Raw genomic sequence first — 16,325 nt, forward strand, 5'->3', positions numbered from 1 at the left:
TAGCTGTCACATTACACAATTTATGGCATGACTTCTATGTCAAATCATTGTCAGACACAGAAATATTCATATTCCTGTGACTATTGGCCAACAAATAGGCAGTTGTGTTTCCTTTTACCATGGCTTTTTGTAATAAGTTTTGCCATAAATTATGAAAAAGAAGCAACATATCGACACTTTTTAAAAATGTTGTTTTACTTAGTGTACTTACTAAGTGTAATACATGCTAATGGTAGCATGCAGATGTGAAGTTGGTTTTGGACGTGTGTATACAAATAAGGTGAAGAAGACATGACGTTGGATCAGCAGTCAGTAGTTAGAGGGAGTCCAAAGGTGTGACTAATGCATCTTTTTAATGCTTCCTGGCACAAAAGGAGCCCCTTGCTATGCTTTTGGGAACCTTTAAAAAGTCACTGATATACTGTTTCAGAGTCCTTACAAGTCAGAAATGATTATTATGTGTGCCAATGAGCTTTAAAGAAAAGGATGGCCTGCCAAGGGATTATTTTTCACAACAGTGCCAACAGCTGTTCTTATTCTTCTTCTTGAGGGATTCACAAGGGAGATGGAAACAGTCCCCAAATGTAGAGCAACTGAGTGATTGATTGCTACTCGACTTCCTTTATGTTTCACAAATCACCTCACCATGATGGGGTTTTGTGTATGTTAAAGTTCAATATGTTTAGGGCATGACCTTCTAAGCTGTTTTTGTTTTTTAGATGTCTACAGTATGTGATGGGATAGAAGATGTTGTCATAGATGGCAGGTGGACTTGTAGCCAAAAGTTTTTTTCCAAGAACGTGGCTCACAGCCGGCAAAATGTAGAAGTGTGGTTAGTCACTGTTTCTGTTGGAAAGAGTTTCTACTTGTGGCAATGAATAAGAAATTCTAAAGTGGTTACCAAGAAGATATAATGAGCCTCTGTCTTCAGTGAGCATGAGTTACACTATACCTGCTGTGTAATCTGTTGTCTTATTAGGACAAAACTCAAATATAGCACCAGGCTTGTGTTGATGCTCAAGCCAAATGCCACATGCTCGAGAGGCTTATTGTGTCTTTGATCTCCATCTGTCAGTTTCTTCATTTGTCTCGCAGAAACAACTGGGCTCGGGATAACAAACCAAGGTGATTGTAACATTCCTGTCTACAAGCTGGCCACAAAGAGCATGGAGATACATGTTCCATGACAGTAGCATCCCTGTTTAACCATGTAAGTACATATATTCATATATTTGAAGATTGTAATTATGATCCAGTTAGTATATTATATTTTTAAAGGTTAAATTCTATAGAAAGGTTTTAGTTATGTTCAAACACTAATTTTCTATGGACTGACTTTAAAACCCTGTTTTGTGGAAGTCCTTCGGATCATTTGTACATTGTACATTTGGTTGTTTTAGAACAGAAGTTAAAATGTTTCATAACTTTCACTAACAATGTTTTTGGTTTGTAAAATAAGGACGTGTATGTCAAGCTCACTATCTGTGCAGCTGTGACCTCAAGGTAAAAAAATCTCAAGAATGTGTTTTGCTTTTTAAGAACTTGTATTGAGCTGTATCAAACTTGCTTTAGTGTCATTTATACCAAATGTACCTTGATATTGTTTTGATATGCTATTGCAGTCTTTCAACGCATGTTCACATTAAACTATACTCAGATACTACTCTAAGAACCAGTGAGTGGAATCGTTGTCAATTTGAAGAATGTCAAAATATTTTGTTTGTGACTAGGTTTAGGGTTTAATGTTAAGTTTCAGTGTTGGGTTTTGACCCTGGCTGCTTGTCCATCTTGTAAAAGAGCTCCCGGGATTATAGTGTGGGATCCGATGGTGAGGAGTTTGTGGGGTGACTGTAGAACTGTCTCCAACAGTCTGTCAGTCATACACAATATTTTGGAGGCTGCTCGTTTCAATTTGGATGATGCAAATTGAGAGGTGGTTCAAAACCTTTGTGCAGTAACTTTTCATATTAAGAAGACCACATTAAGTGTGGTGGACCACACTGAGTATGTGTGTGTGTGTGTGGTTGGGTGGTGGGGGTCACTGGCATCTTATAAACACCAGAGGGAGCCTCAAGTTGCAAAGGTGCAAACATGCTGCTTATGTTACCAGCTTCTTTATCATTATCCTCTGGTCCCTTAACATTACACCACATCACCAACAGAGAGAGAAGTATCCAATACATTCCATCAAACTCATTTTTGACAGCTATTTCCGGTCCCCCCACCCCACCGGATGTCTGTATGTAACTGATAAGAGGGGGGGCATCCGGTCCCGCCCCAACCGGAAATATGGCTGTATGTAACTGATAAGAGGGGGTTCATCCTGTCCCACCCCAGCCGGAAATATGGCTGTATGTAACTGATAAGAGGGGGTTCATCCTGTCCCACCCCAGCCGGAAATATGGCTGTATGTAACTGATAAGAGGGGGTTCATCCTGTCCCACCCCAGCCGGAAATATGTCTGTATGTAACTGATAAGAGGGTTGCGTACATCCTTCCATTGTGTGTGTTTTTCATTGATTTAAAGACTTTATTAAGTAATACAACTTGAATGAATTAACTAGGAGGTGTTTGTGACAATAAATTTATCATTAAAAAAGTATAGCAGTGAGTTATAAGTAAAAGGAGGAATCTCCGGGGCCAGCAAAGGATCAGTAGGAGGTTTCTTTGGAATCAAGTCAGTCTTTATTATTAAACAAGTGAAGAATAAATTGAAATAATGACAGCAAAGCAGTAAAATGGTATAACTGTGAGTAAAAATTAAGCAGCATTATAAATTACCTTCAACAGCATGCAGCAAAATAAGAGTGAGTTCCAAAATTAAACTTTGTAAAATCTTTGCTAAAGCTTTGTGTGACAAACTTACCATCATTAAAGAACTAAAGAATAAGATGAAATAATTACAGTAAAATAGTATAACAGTGAGTTAAAATTAAACAGCATTTTTTAATTACCTTCAAAATCTTTGCTAAAGCTTTGTGTGACAAACTTACCATCATTAAAGAACTAAAGAATAAGATGAAATAATTACAGTAAAATAGTATAACAGTGAGTTAAAATTAAACAGCATTTTTTAATTACCTTCAAAATCTTTGCTAAAGCTTTGTGTGACAAACTTACCATCAGTAAACAAGTGAAGAATAAATTGAAATAATGACAGTAAAGCAGTAAAATGGTATAACGGTGAGTAAAAATTAAACAGCATTACAAATTACCTTCAACAGCATGCAGCAAAATAAGAGAGTGTTCCAAATTACTTTGCTATTGCTTTGTCTTACAAACTTGCCATCATTATCACTCCAAAGCTGTAGCCTAGAGTTTCCATTTAAATTACCTTCAACAGCATGCAGCAAAATAAGAGTTAATATAAGAGAGTTCCAAAATTAAACTTTGTAAAATCTTTGCTAGTGCTTTGTCTTACAAACTTGCCATCATTATCACTCAAAAGCTGTAGCCTAGTCTTAAACTTGTGAGTCTTAAAACTTTAATCCTTCTAGAGTCTGTGTCTCCTCTTCTCTGTCCTCTCTCTTTCTGGTGTAGCATAGGCTGTGGGGTGAATTGAGGAATGTGCTCCACCCCCGGACCTCCTTCCATCCCTCCCCTCCCTCTGTTTTCTCAATGAGCCACATCAAGTTGTGTGTTTTAACTGTCATTAGCATCTTCAGGTAATCTTGTAGACCAGTTATGGAATAGAGTTATCTATAACCCCAGACTCCGGTTGTTAAAAACGGTCTGGGTTTATCAGACAGAGTTCGTTTTCGAAACAGGAACCTATTTTTATCAGCCGGAGACAAGAGTTTGGAACTGCAGACTATCTAATAATCTGGTTGTACCAGAAGTAACGGCCCCCAGCCCCTCACCAGTTATTTCCCACATGCTGTCACATACAAAATAAGAGGGTGGGCAGAGTTAGCCGTGAGCCAATGATAAGAGACTAGGAGGGGTTACCATAGGCCAATGATGGGAGTCTGTGAAAATAAAACCAGAACATTGTCTTCAAGAAATTGCCAAGAGGGCACTTGGATCCTTGAGCAGTATCTACCTACCAAAGAGGGGACCTCCATGCGGTTAATTTTTTTCAGCTAATGAGTGTTTGTATCTCTTAAAGACTTCTTGTTTCTTTCAAAAATGGAAATTTTAACATCAGTGTTAGTAATATTTAAACATTTCTCTGTGATCCAAAAATATTCAGGGCCACTTTATTGAGAATTTACAGTTTTACCTGTTATTCAGAAATAACTTGGATGCATGCACAAATATCAAGGATTGCAGTATTAGCAGCAAAAGGTACTTTATCCAGGGTTCAATTATATAAAATGTCTTATTACACTAGTGCAGTCATTTAAACTTTCTCTTCAGGTTTGTCTGTGGTGCTTGGTCATTTGGTGAAGTAGGCCTTTTTAAAGGGCCTTCATCTTTATCTTATTTTGTATTTGCTCTTCATAATTATAAATTAGGACTAAAATGCTCAGCAGCATGATCCTATTTTTTAAGTAATCACTAAAACAGGTTTATCAACTTTTACTAAACCTTTGGTATAATTCTGTCCCCAAATATTGTGAAATGAAATTGACCAGTTATAGACAAGATTTCTATCAATTTTGCAATGTACTTGTTTCTTCAATCTAAATTTTATAGGATTGCATTTTATTTATTGACTGCATTACAGAAACGTCCATTGTTGGCTGGCATGTAATGACACGGAGTTCCCTCTTAGTTCCTTCCTAGCTAGCATGGAGCGACACTCCAGCATGGATGAATAAAAGAATGGGGTATTTCTATTAAGAGAATATTGTAATCTAAACTAAATATTTAATTTTTAGTTACACTTACAAAATAAGGACAATTCTTATGTAGCAAAAAAAAAAACTACAAGTGTTAACAGCGTCCAAATAACTCTAAATGTAGTCTTTCAGTAACATATAGACTATGTCCCTCATTCTAAACTAAAGCCTTACTCATAACTAAGTCACTAGTCATGCTAATAGGCCTTCTCTTTCCCTTTAGTAAAAAAAGCTAGAATTATAAAAAAATATATAGTTTACAACTTCATCAACTGGAAACTTCAAGAGCTAAAGTTTGATCCAGCTGCCTTTTGCTAATTAGGGTTAGACTATTACAGAGGTCATGAAATCCAGAACCCTTCCCTTGGGGATGAAGTATTCAAATGCTAGTTAGCTACTTTGTTGACATAACAGGACAGTAGTTTTCTGTTGATGAAAATAAAACAGAAGGTTATAATAAATCTCCTACAGGTAAAAGAATAAAAATAAGCTTCTTTATTTCGGCTCAACCGTGATCTGTGCTAATAACACTTATTGCACGTTCCAAAGCTCAACAGGAACCAGCAGCTTCAACAACAAAAGTCTGTAACAATATCTATCATATGGCTTTTTATTTTTATGTAATGCCCAGATTTACCACGGGGTTCTTGACTAGCCAGAACAGGATGTTCAGCAGTCTTACACTGTTTCATTGCAGGTCTTGCATTCAGCCATAGTGGCTAGTTTGTCCTTGACAATAAGGTTTTAGTAAAAAGTCTCATCACTGCTGCGACCTCTTTTTTGAGACCATGCTGTTTCTATTTTTTTTTCTAGTGTCCCCTTCCATAGCATTTTCAGAGACACTACAAAAGAGGAAAACAGATTGCCATCGATAACCCAAACTCTAGGGTTAACTCGTAATTTTCATTACATTTGTTATGTAGTAAATCTACAACTGCAAAGCAATTTAGTGATCCCTACCATGTAGTGATCAAATGTCAATGCTCTCTCTCTTCCCCATATTTAAAATGTGTAAAACTAATACCGCAAAACTCATCAGGATCAATCTTCTATGTGTAAGTTAACATGTTGCAAATTTTACCCTTGCTACTAAGAGTTAGTACAGGACATGCAACATTAGTCCTCATTTTCCGAGCTGCTTTCTGAGCTGCTTTTGTCAAGCTTTGTGAGACGTGAAAACATTAATTTCACCCCCACAATGTTTCTACATCACTGAAAAGAGCATGTGAAAATCTAGTTTTGGGGAGAAGTCTGTTTTTGCTTGTGATAAGCTAACCCAAATGGCACCATCAAAACTTCTAGTTTCACATTTAAAAAAATCCTGCCCCCGCCTTCATACTATTTACCTGTTTTGTGAAGCACATGCAGGAAGGATTGAATTACAATCAGCAGTGGTTTTACATGTCAACATTAGGTTATTGCAGAACAACAAAGAAGCCCCCTGCTGTGAAGAAGCATTTTGAGTAACAGAATTACATATCATGACAAATACATTAGTATGTACCACCGGTTGTTGTGGCACTAAAAACTGAGTTGATTGCTCACTATGACTCTGAACTGATAGTAAAACACATACTTTTGTATTTGTATTGTGTATTTACCATGGGGTTCATGCCCTTCCCTTCTCATGTTCGCCTGTTTGTACCTCTCGTCTGTGTTCTTGTTACACGGTGCAAAAGAAAAAATCTTATCCATTCTAACCAAAACAATACATATGTATAAATATTTACAACTTTACTACAAGTGTTATGTCAGTTACAGGATATTATAAATCTAAAACTTCAAAGCAATGTTAATTACATTTTCATTAGCTTCAGAGTTTTCTACAGCAACTGGCTAGGAGGTGTATCAAGTCATCTGGAAAGGGACATCATGAAAGTGATGGCAATTTTTAGTGAAGTTATATGTTATGGGCACTTATCTGACCAAATACCAGTCTAAAGTGAAAAGGGCAAATGCTTGAGTGACAAAAACAATGCAAAGCAGGAGAGCAAGAGTCAGAGGACCAAACTGACATAGGTTTATATGGGGACAAGCAGCTGTACTGTCCAACAAAATACTAATGAAGACACTAATTTTAAATTTAAAGTTTGGTGATGTTGACACTGACTTGCATTAAAATAGCTTTAAAAGCGGCTTGCTAGTTAAACATTTCTATTGGGGCATACCTGTAGAGATGTGCCTTCCAGAGCGGTTTTAATATATCGGGGTGGAAAATAAAAACACGTATTAAGAATATTTAACATAATAATTTAATAGAAATACGGTAGCTTTGCTTAGCCTACATGCAATTAATCAATCGCCTGACTCTCTCCATCCCTGCAGAATGTACAGGCTAGTATACCACCATATAGTTGATCATGTGTTATACGCTAATTCCAACGTTTCTTTTCTTGATTCCCATGTGGAGAGACAAAACTTTTTAAATGACGTGTACATTTTGACTGGTTTTCCACAAAGGTAGCAGTAGGTTATATTACTTACTAAAGGGGATGTCTTTAAAGACTGTATGTACTGATCGTCACCAGTTTCAGCACTATCCTTAACAGACGTGTCTTCAGTATTTCCATTAAGAGCTTTAGCCCAAACTCCTGGTACTTGTACTTGCTTCATTTCCCTACAAGTGTTTTCACTGTGTTGTGTTGACTGCAGTCTTAGGGTTGGACATTTTATATTAAGTTCTTCTGAGGGTTGCAAATATTTTGAACGTCCTGCTGTGCTTTCCCATGAACTAGTCTGATTGACTGTAAGAATCAGGTACATATTCCTCCTCTGATAAATTCTATTCACTTGGACTTGGTTTTAAAAAAAGCTTAAAAGGTCTTAGTGAGTACATAACTTTGAGAATAATTCCGCAATGACACTTACGAGCCTACCTAACTATTAACATGTTTAAGCTTAAATATAGATTTTTGCTGTTGAAAGTAAATAACAAAACTCATTGTATCACGCATAATCTATACTGATAATCATTTAGATGCTTAATTTGGTTGTTTCTTTTGAAGCATGTGCAATTCATCGGTTGGGTTGATTTTTTCACTTCACTTTAATTGAGGTGCAAATTGATGTTTATGTGTCTCTTTGTTATTTATCAAGAAAATTAGTACTAAAACTTTGCAAAGAGGTACAAACATAAGATTCTAAAATGGGAGACTGTATAGCTTTTACATGGAAGCCAATTTGACTTTTTATATGGATGTATGCGTTTAAAGTATTCAGATTGTTTGTGAAGAAAATGGTTGCTGCAAACTTGTTGGATTGCAACCTGCAAGACTTAAGATAGTTGAATAGATGCTGAAAGTGTTAAATATTTGTCTAGATACTGTTTGGTCCACACTGTCTTTGGTGTGCATTTTAACCCATCCATGTTGGGTCCAAAATTCATGAATTCAATCAAGGACATACATAATACATATGTATTATGTAAACATTGCCTGCTTTTATCCTTTTAGCCATTTGCAGGGCTAACTCCGTGATGTACGATATCCAGGTAGAAATATATTTTACCCACTGAACAACCAATAATCAGATGACATTTCCACAAAATGGTTTATTCTAAGACCTTTAGGTGTGAACCCACCTTGAGGATTATTGTAGAAATTTGTAAAGTGATGCATATGAAGAATCACAATTAATTAGGAAGGAATCAAGGAAGTTTTTACCCTCTGTAAATATAATATTTGCTGCTTTGCATGTATCAAGTTCCAATAGACTGCATATTGGTGAACCAAAGATTAAAAAGTTAAATTAAAACACTTAACTACCACCTTCACTGAAATAGCATTCTAACAGAAGATAAAAGACTATTACTTATTATGTTTAAAGTTAAGCATTCATGAATGCAACATTTATTTATTAAAATACTCACCTTTACATCTCACACCACGCCACATAAGAGGGGAAAAGGGTTCACTTCATCTGGCACATTTTCCAAGGCTGGTACTGCTGAGGAGCCCTCCTCAAGTTGACCGTTGTGCTGACAACAGTATTGATTATGAAATTACATTTTCATTAGCAAATTACACTTCTAATTTGGTGAAGAACTTAGAGCTACTCTAGTGCACATGAATTTTTTGGACCCAACATGGATGGGTTAAAATGCACACCAAAGACAGTGTGGACCAAACAGTATCTAGACAAATATTTAACACTTTCAGCATCTATTCAACTATCTTAAGTCTTGCAGGTTGCAATCCAACAAGTTTGCAGCAACCATTTTCTTCACAAACAATCTGAAATACTTTAAACGCATACATCCATATAAAAAGTCAAATTGGCTTCCATGTAAAAGCTATACAGTCTCCCATTTTAGAATCTTATGTTTGTACCTCTTTGCAAAGTTTTAGTACTAATTTTCTTGATAAATAACAAAGAGACACATAAACATCAATTTGCACCTCAATTAAAGTGAAGTGAAAAAATCAACCCAACCGATGAATTGCACATGCTTCAAATAAAACAACCAAATTAAGCATCTAAATGATTATCAGTATAGATTATGCGTGATACAATGAGTTTTGTTATTTACTTTCAACAGCAAAAATCTATATTTAAGCTTAAACATGTTAATAGTTAGGTAGGCTCGTAAGTGTCATTGCGGAATTATTCTCAAAGTTATGTACTCACTAAGACCTTTTTAAGCTTTTTTTTAAAAAAACAAGTCCAAGTGAATAGAATTTATCAGAGGAGGAATATGTACCTGATTCTTACAGTCAATCAGACTAGTTCATGGGAAAGCACAGCAGGACGTTCATAATATTTGCAACCCTCAGAAGAACTTAATATAAAATGTCCAACCCTAAGACTGCAGTCAACACAACACAGTGAAAACACTTGTAGGGAAATGAAGCAAGTACAAGTACCAGGAGTTTGGGCTAAAGCTCTTAATGGAAATACTGAAGACACGTCTGTTAAGGATAGTGCTGAAACTGGTGACGATCAGTACATCCAGTCTTTAAAGACATCCCCTTTAGTAAGTAATATAACCTACTGCTACCTTTGTGGAAAACCAGTCAAAATGTACACGTCATTTAAAAAGTTTTGTCTCTCCACATGGGAATCAAGAAAAGAAACGTTGGAATTAGCGTATAACACATGATCAACTATATGGTGGTATACTAGCCTGTACATTCTGCAGGGATGGAGAGAGTCAGGCGATTGATTATTGCATGTAGGCTAAGCAAAGCTACCGTATTTCTATTAAATTATTATGTTAATATATTCTTAATACGTGTTTTTATTTTCCACCCCGATATATTAAAACCGCTCTGGAAGGCACATCTCTACAGGTATGCCCCAATAGAAATGTTTAACTAGCAAGCCGCTTTTAAAGCTATTTTAATGCAAGTCAGTGTCAACATCACCAAACTTTAAATTTAAAATTAGTGTCTTCATTAGTATTTTGTTGGACAGTACAGCTGCTTGTCCCCATATAAACCTATGTCAGTTTGGTCTCTCTGACTCTTGCTCTCCTGCTTTGCATTGTTTTTGTCACTCAAGCATTTGCCCTTTTCACTTTAGACTGGTATTTGGTCAGATAAGTGCCCATAACATATAACTTCACTAAAAATTGCCATCACTTTCATGATGTCCCTTTCCAGATGACTTGATACACCTCCTAGCCAGTTGCTGTAGAAAACTCTGAAGCTAATGAAAATGTAATTAACATTGCTTTGAAGTTTTAGATTTATAATATCCTGTAACTGACATAACACTTGTAGTAAAGTTGTAAATATTTATACATATGTATTGTTTTGGTTAGAATGGATAAGATTTTTTCTTTTGCACCGTGTAACAAGAACACAGACGAGAGGTACAAACAGGCGAACATGAGAAGGGAAGGGCATGAACCCCATGGTAAATACACAATACAAATACAAAAGTATGTGTTTTACTATCAGTTCAGAGTCATAGTGAGCATCAACTCAGTTTTTAGTGCCACAACAACCGGTGGTACATACTAATGTATTTGTCATGATATGTAATTCTGTTACTCAAAATGCTTCTTCACAGCAGGGGCTTCTTTGTTGTTCTGCAATAACCTAATGTTGACATGTAAAACCACTGCTGATTGTAATTCAATCCTTCCTGCATGTGCTTCACAAAACAGGTAAATAGTATGAAGGCGGGGGCAGGATTTTTTAAATGTGAAACTAGAAGTTTTGATGGTGCCATTTGGGTAGCTTATCACAAGCAAAAACAGACTTCTCCCCAAAACTAGATTTTCACATGCTCTTTTCAGTGATGTAGAAACATTGTGGGGGTGAAATTAATGTTTTCACGTCTCACAAAGCTTGACAAAAGCAGCTCAGAAAGCAGCTCGGAAAATGAGGACTAATGTTGCATGTCCTGTACTAACTCTTAGTAGCAAGGGTAAAATTTGCAACATGTTAACTTACACATAGAAGATTGATCCTGATGAGTTTTGCGGTATTAGTTTACACATTTTAAATATGGGGAAGAGAGAGAGAGCATTGACATTTGATCACTACATGGTAGGGATCACTAAATTGCTTTGCAGTTGTAGATTTACTACATAACAAATGTAATGAAAATTACGAGTTAACCCTAGAGTTTGGGTTATCGATGGCAATCTGTTTTCCTCTTTTGTAGTGTCTCTGAAAATGCTATGGAAGGGGACACTAGAAAAAAAAATAGAAACAGCATGGTCTCAAAAAAGAGGTCGCAGCAGTGATGAGACTTTTTACTAAAACCTTATTGTCAAGGGCAAACTAGCCACTATGGCTGAATGCAAGACCTGCAATGAAACAGTGTAAGACTGCTGAACATCCTGTTCTGGCTAGTCAAGAACCCCGTGGTAAATCTGGGCATTACATAAAAATAAAAAGCCATATGATAGATATTGTTACAGACTTTTGTTGTTGAAGCTGCTGGTTCCTGTTGAGCTTTGGAACGTGCAATAAGTGTTATTAGCACAGATCACGGTTGAGCCGAAATAAAGAAGCTTATTTTTATTCTTTTACCTGTAGGAGATTTATTATAACCTTCTGTTTTATTTTCATCACAGAAAACTACTGTCCTGTTATGTCAACAAAGTAGCTAACTAGCATTTGAATACTTCATCCCCAAGGGAAGGGTTCTGGATTTCATGACCTCTGTAATAGTCTAACCCTAATTAGCAAAAGGCAGCTGGATCAAACTTTAGCTCTTGAAGTTTCCAGTTGATGAAGTTGTAAACTATATATTTTTTTATAATTCTAGCTTTTTTTACTAAAGGGAAAGAGAAGGCCTATTAGCATGACTAGTGACTTAGTTATGAGTAAGGCTTTAGTTTAGAATGAGGGACATAGTCTATATGTTACTGAAAGACTACATTTAGAGTTATTTGGACGCTGTTAACACTTGTAGTTTTTTTTTTTGCTACATAAGAATTGTCCTTATTTTGTAAGTGTAACTAAAAATTAAATATTTAGTTTAGATTACAATATTCTCTTAATAGAAATACCCCATTCTTTATTCATCCATGCTGGAGTGTCGCTCCATGCTAGCTAGGAAGGAACTAAGAGGGAACTCCGTGTCATTACATGCCAGCCAACAATGGACGTTTCTGTAATGCAGTCAATAAATAAAGCAATCCTATAAAATTTAGATTGAAGAAACAAGTACATTGCAAAATTGATAGAAATCTTGTCTATAACTGGTCAATTTCATTTCACAATATTTGGGGACAGAATTTACCAAAGGTTTAGTAAAAGTTGATAAACCTGTTTTAGTGATTACTTAAAAAATAGGATCATGCTGCTGAGCATTTTAGTCCTAATTTATAATTATGAAGAGCAAATACAAAATAAGATAAAGATGAAGGCCCTTTAAAAAGGCCTACTTCACCAAATGACCAAGCACCACAGACAAACCTGAAGAGAAAGTTTAAATGACTGCACTAGTGTAATAAGACATTTTATATAATTGAACCCTGGATAAAGTACCTTTTGCTGCTAATACTGCAATCCTTGATATTTGTGCATGCATCCAAGTTATTTCTGAATAACAGGTAAAACTGTAAATTCTCAATAAAGTGGCCCTGAATATTTTTGGATCACAGAGAAATGTTTAAATATTACTAACACTGATGTTAAAATTTCCATTTTTGAAAGAAACAAGAAGTCTTTAAGAGATACAAACACTCATTAGCTGAAAAAATTAACCGCATGGAGGTCCCCTCTTTGGTAGGTAGATACTGCTCAAGGATCCAAGTGCCCTCTTGGCAATTTCTTGAAGACAATGTTCTGGTTTTATTTTCACAGACTCCCATCATTGGCCTATGGTAACCCCTCCTAGTCTCTTATCATTGGCTCACGGCTAACTCTGCCCACCCTCTTATTTTGTATGTGACAGCATGTGGGAAATAACTGGTGAGGGGCTGGGGGCCGTTACTTCTGGTACAACCAGATTATTAGATAGTCTGCAGTTCCAAACTCTTGTCTCCGGCTGATAAAAAGGTTCCTGTTTCGAAAACGAACTCTGTCTGATAAACCCAGACCGTTTTTAACAACCGGAGTCTGGGGTTATAGATAACTCTATTCCATAACTGGTCTACAAGATTACCTGAAGATGCTAATGACAGTTAAAACACACAACTTGATGTGGCTCATTGAGAAAACAGAGGGAGGGGAGGGATGGAAGGAGGTCCGGGGGTGGAGCACATTCCTCAATTCACCCCACAGCCTATGCTACACCAGAAAGAGAGAGGACAGAGAAGGAGACACAGACTCTAGAAGGATTAAAGTTTTAAGACTCACAAGTTTAAGACTAGGCTACAGCTTTTGAGTGATAATGATGGCAAGTTTGTAAGACAAAGCACTAGCAAAGATTTTACAAAGTTTAATTTTGGAACTCTCTTATATTAACTCTTATTTTGCTGCATGCTGTTGAAGGTAATTTAAATGGAAACTCTAGGCTACAGCTTTGGAGTGATAATGATGGCAAGTTTGTAAGACAAAGCAATAGCAAAGTAATTTGGAACACTCTCTTATTTTGCTGCATGCTGTTGAAGGTAATTTGTAATGCTGTTTAATTTTTACTCACCGTTATACCATTTTACTGCTTTACTGTCATTATTTCAATTTATTCTTCACTTGTTTACTGATGGTAAGTTTGTCACACAAAGCTTTAGCAAAGATTTTGAAGGTAATTAAAAAATGCTGTTTAATTTTAACTCACTGTTATACTATTTTACTGTAATTATTTCATCTTATTCTTTAGTTCTTTAATGATGGTAAGTTTGTCACACAAAGCTTTAGCAAAGATTTTGAAGGTAATTAAAAATGCTGTTTAATTTTAACTCACTGTTATACTATTTTACTGTAATTATTTCATCTTATTCTTTAGTTCTTTAATGATGGTAAGTTTCACACAAAGCTTTAGCAAAGATTTTACAAAGTTTAATTTTGGAACTCACTCTTATTTTGCTGCATGCTGTTGAAGGTAATTTATAATGCTGCTTAATTTTTACTCACAGTTATACCATTTTACTGCTTTGCTGTCATTATTTCAATTTATTCTTCACTTGTTTAATAATAAAGACTGACTTGATTCCAAAGAAACCTCCTACTGATCCTTTGCTGGCCCCGGAGATTCCTCCTTTTACTTATAACTCACTGCTATACTTTTTTAATGATAAATTTATTGTCACAAACACCTCCTAGTTAATTCATTCAAGTTGTATTACTTAATAAAGTCTTTAAATCAATGAAAAACACACACAATGGAAGGATGTACGCAACCCTCTTATCAGTTACATACAGACATATTTCGGCTGGGGTGGGACAGGATGAACCCCCTCTTATCAGTTACATACAGCCATATTTCCGGCTGGGGTGGGACAGGATGAACCCCCTCTTATCAGTTACATACAGCCATATTTCCGGCTGGGGTGGGACAGGATGAACCCCCTCTTATCAGTTACATACAGCCATATTTCCGGTTGGGGCGGGACCGGATGCCCCCCCTCTTATCAGTTACATACAGACATCCGGTGGGGTGGGGGGACCGGAAATAGCTGTCAAAAATGAGTTTGATGGAATGTATTGGATACTTCTCTCTACCAACTCATGCTGTGCGACCATTAAATGCAAAAGTATACTATAATCTATAATATAAGTACCCATTTAGAAATAATAATTAACTTATGTAAATATATGTTGTCTTTTCCTGCTCAGGTTCACAGAGGCTTGTTCACATCTATCTCACCATGCATTGGACAGAAGGCAGGGAAACACGCTGGACAGTCCATCATAACCTTTTAACATATGGTATGACACATTTAAAGATTTTTATTTATATTTGTTTAATTGTGACTCATGTTTAGAAGTGCATACATGTCAGCACTGTGCCTGATTTTTGCAATAAGGGCTGTCATAAATTGTGAAGATGGGAGCAACATTTTAAGAGTTGGTTCAGTAGTCAGTAGTTAGAAGCAGTAGTTAGACGCATCTTTTTAATGCTCCCTGGCATAACAGTAGGCCCTTGCCATGTTTGGGGAACCATAGAACAGTCACTGATATACTGTTTCAGAGTCCTTACAAGTCAGAAATCACTGTTTATGTCTGTGCTTCTTGCACGGCAGGAAGCTTCAACTCTACTACTACTGCTACTACTTCTACTCTATACACCCAGAATAGATGCTTGAATTCTCATTAATTAATTCACTCAGGCATCAGTAGCCCGTCTGTCCCAAGGGGGCAATAGTGAACATAGCCGTTATGTTTTTGCTCCAGCGATTTAGAAATGCACTTCCTTAATGTTGGGGAACTCACAAGAGATGAAAATATTGGGTTCACTGCGTGTACATTGAAACAGTTATTGCTTGCTTTAATCATTCCTCCTATTAAGAGATGCCTTCCTAATGCACTTTCAGTGTAAGGACGGGCGACAAGTCCTTCTTTTTGGTAAAAAGATTACAAAGTGTATCTAAAGATGAACTTGTTTTTCCACACAACTGTTTTTGTTTAATATTCATGTTGGCGTGTGACTTTGGTTTAAAGACATACATGAAAATTGTGAAACTATCCTTTAAAAGAAGAATTGTCACAGTCAAAGAAGCAGACATAATTTTTTTTAAACTTTTAGTCACCAGTCAACCTCCAGAATCACAGGATTCTATATTTCCTAATTGTGACACAGGATTTCTGTTAATATTTTTATCTTAAGCACCAGCTGATAAAACTGAAGATATCAACAAACTTTGCAAAGCTCCTCCAGAGCCACAGAAACATTGTACAACAGGCTGTGTTTTAACATAAGTGTGAGTGTAAGTAAGAGTGTCCCTTTTAACCATTTCATAATGTAAAATTATTAGTAGCTTGCTAAATGCCATGTGCGTTTTTGCTGGATTTGTACAATTCCAAACCAACTAACTGATGCTATATTATTGCTTATCCACAGAGGAAGTGAAGGAAGAAGAGAAGAAAGGGGATCTGAGTGAGGTGGCACCTCTGCCAATCCATGTGAACTGACAGAAACATCACAGAAAAGTCTGAGAGATAGCTGAGGGTATACTGTTGTATAACAGTTTTCCTGTAA

At 36.3% G+C, this 16,325-nt stretch overlaps 1 long non-coding RNA gene across 1 annotated transcript; it reads left to right on the forward strand.

Moving 5' to 3' along the window:
• Nucleotides 1–854: 854 nt before the first annotated feature.
• Nucleotides 855–16,014, forward strand: LOC119885030. Its single transcript, XR_005441152.1, has 3 exons — nt 855–1,210; nt 14,963–15,055; nt 15,954–16,014. It is a non-coding gene; the product is annotated as an uncharacterized LOC119885030 (long non-coding RNA).
• The last annotated feature ends 311 nt before the right edge of the window (nt 16,015–16,325 follow it).

This window comes from Micropterus salmoides, unplaced genomic scaffold, assembly GCF_014851395.1.
Source record: "Micropterus salmoides isolate LMB-PRFRI ecotype aquatic unplaced genomic scaffold, ASM1485139v1 Ms_hic_scaffold_3872, whole genome shotgun sequence".
NCBI lineage: Eukaryota > Metazoa > Chordata > Actinopteri > Centrarchiformes > Centrarchidae > Micropterus > Micropterus salmoides.